The sequence below is a fragment of the Musca autumnalis genome, unplaced genomic scaffold, assembly GCF_047663935.1.
Source record: "Musca autumnalis isolate F117 unplaced genomic scaffold, ASM4766393v1 scaffold_2, whole genome shotgun sequence".
NCBI classification, from domain to species: Eukaryota; Metazoa; Arthropoda; class Insecta; order Diptera; family Muscidae; genus Musca; species Musca autumnalis.
In genome coordinates, this window is record NW_027411755.1 from 132,704,029 (window position 1) to 132,707,226 (window position 3,198).

The window sequence follows — 3,198 nt, forward strand, 5'->3', positions numbered from 1 at the left end:
CGTCAAAATGCCGAAAATCGGGGGTACCGTTATATGGGGGCTATACCAAAACGTGGACCTATGTCCACAACTTTTGTTATATAAGTTTATTGACACTTAAGAACCCTAAATGTTAAATTATAGCTACATCGGTCTGAAAATGTAGCTAAAAACGTCAAAATACCGTAAATCGGGGGGTACCGTTATATGGGGGCTATACCAAAACGTGGACCTATGTCCACCAGTTTTGTTATATAAGTATATCGACACATAAGAACCCTAAATGTCAAATTTTAGCTAAATCGGTCTGAAAATGTAGCTAAAAACATCAAAATACCGTAAATCGGGGGGTATACCAAAACGTGGACCGATATAGCCCATCATCGAACTTGACCTGCCTGCAAACAAAAGACGCATTTTCCCAAAATTTCAGCGTCTATAGTGGGGCATGTAGATTTTTTTCTAACATTGAATTTCTAAAATATTTTTCTCGCTTTGATTTTACCATATTTTTATTTATACTGGCACGCCAAGAAAATTGGTTTGACACCTCTGAGTGTTAACTAACATTACTCGCCAAAATGTTAGATTCCACATTAATGTATTCCACTTAGTGGATTTTGATGAACTTGTTCTATTTTAGGATCTCTGTTTCTGCATTATTATCTCCTTACAGTGTCATGTAGTTACATTGTTTGCCCGTTGATGTATTCATTTTGATGAAACCAAATCCAGGCTTTGGGTAGCCTAGTGGTAGCGCCGGCGATTGGGACTCCGGGGTCCCGGGTTCAAATCCCAGTGGGATCGATAATTTTTTTTATTTTACCAGTATTATTTTCATTTATTTTAAATAATATTTTTTATTGTTTTCTGCTATTTTAAAATGTATAAACATAAAATCATTTCAAAATATTGTATTATCGAGCTTCAAGGTGTTGGTGTTGTTGGTGTTTTGCATAGTATCTGTTACTATAATTTCCCCTGTTGAAAGTGGTGAGAATTTGTACACTTTCTTTTGGCCTTATTTTCTTTTTTGAGTGGTTACCTATACATATGCATTTAAGAATATATGTTGCAGTAACATTGAATGGAGACATGTTGAATTCTGGAATTCTGTGGTAATATTAGTGATTCAGCTATTTGCACCATAGATTTAGACGAGGTTAGAAAAGCCAGTGGCAAGGCAGACATATTGGTCATTAAGTTCCGTTCCTCCAACAGTTAACACCACGAATTTATACCAGTGCTATCTAAATTATTACCAAAAGGACTCTGTGATCCTTAAAAGAAAAGTTTTTAAAAGGAATTCTGACTTTGTTCATCAGGATTCTGTGATCTTAAAAAAAAAAACAAAATTTTTTTCTACTAAAAGAAATCCCAAATGGTTTCTATCATAAAAGAAAGACAAGTTTTCATTGCCTTAGAGCTTTTCTGGCGAAGTAAAAGAGGAAATTTTATACAACTTGTCTTTGCGGTGTTAACTACATAAAATAAATACCAGCATCTTCGTTGTCACCTTGGTTTTGCTTCGTGCAATAGCCTAATCGATTTTTGTGGCCTTTGTTTTTCCTTGGCGGTTGGAGCTGTCATAATTCCTGGTAATACCCTATTGTTTTATTTGAAAAAAATTGTACACTTGGTAAGAATGATATTCTTCGTCAGAATCTCTCAAACCTGTGAGCTAATTTTCTTTGGCACTTTTTCTTTCGTTGTTCCTAGGATTCCCCTTTCCCTTGGTCATTTTGTTTAACCCCTGAAAGCCATAAGGTGGATACTGTGAGAGCAGCCTATTAGATCGCCATCAAACAGTTGTTTTTTTCGTTCCGTCGGGTGATCAACCAGTCGCGCTGACGACGATCAAAAGATTTATGAAAGTGTTTTTCCGGGAATTTCAAGTGAACTTTAAAGTTTGGTCATTAAATCCGTTTTTGTACTCGTTGTCTTTGCCCTTAAAATGCTCGAAATGTGTTAATTTATTAATAATTTAAAGTTAGTTAGTCTTTTAATCTTAATCATTGAATTGCATAATATTTGCCAATATTTGTTGTTGTACACGGTAACGTTGTGGAAACATATGAAAGTGAAACAAATTTGATGATTTAAATGAGAGAGAAATTGTTCTTGTTGTTGTTATCGATCGAATGATTATAAATATTGATAATTGCAAATGAACATTCAACAAAAGCGTATTGAAAATTACTAAATCATATGCCAAGTGAAACAAAGACAGTGTAAATTGCAGCAAGAATAGCTAAAAGTCAACACAAAACATTTTAAAATATCCTAAGTGATTGGAGTTTGTGGTTATTTTCATCAACCTCACCCCCTCTGAAAGGCCTTTCGTCGTGGGAGCTCCAGCAACTTAAGTAGTAAGTCATACTCTCATTTATTTTTATTTTTTTTTTTTCAGAGCAAATGCAAATGAGTGTCACCTTTTGGGAATGAACCGTTAGTTCACTCTCTCACAATTTATCTTTTTGAAACATAATTTTTCTTAAAATTATTATTTTTAAAAATCTTTTTAATAAATCCATTATATCATTAAAAGCGATTTTAAAGGGTTAATTAAAGGATTCACTCGTTTGTATTTGCTCCCTTTTATTTCCTGCTGATCATACATAGTGCTGTACTGGTTGGATGGATATGTTGTTGTGTGTGCTTTGTTAACAGACGTAACGCTGTTGATAGCAGAACCACTCTGTTAACTCGCTCTTTGGTGAACTACAGTTTGAAAACCACTGCTTCGATGTATGTGCAAATTGAAATTCATTTAAATTAATTTTGTTTTTTTTTTATTTTTTTTAATAATTATATCAATTTATCCATCCTACCAACAGCCTATATTCATTGATTTGTTACTTGGTATTCAATTTCGGTATATTTTTCATTAATGATATGAACCATATATGCTAAAATTCGACCTATCAAAATTTGCAAATATCAAAGCGTTTGTGTGTGTGTTAGCGATCAAAAACTAAAGAGGTCAATGTCCTAACAGCTGATGATTTCTTTTAACAGAAGCAAAAATGCAAAAGCAAAAAATGAACACACACACGTACATGCAATTTTAAATTATTACATACAGATCGTTTAATATCAATATATGTTTCACTGAAAACTTTTCCACATTATTATCGTTAATACAGTTAATTATTGATGAATTTTTAAATATTATTTTTCCAAATACCCTATTATGCTATATGTTTTGATATAAAAAAA

General features: G+C 33.0%; 1 long non-coding RNA gene across 1 annotated transcript; it reads left to right on the forward strand.

Annotated features, from left to right (window-relative positions):
* The first annotated feature begins 1,172 nt into the window (after positions 1-1,172).
* Positions 1,173-2,953, forward strand: LOC141393094 (uncharacterized). Its single transcript, XR_012409995.1, has 2 exons — positions 1,173-1,618; positions 1,699-2,953. It is a non-coding gene; the product is annotated as an uncharacterized lncRNA (long non-coding RNA).
* The last annotated feature ends 245 nt before the right edge of the window (positions 2,954-3,198 follow it).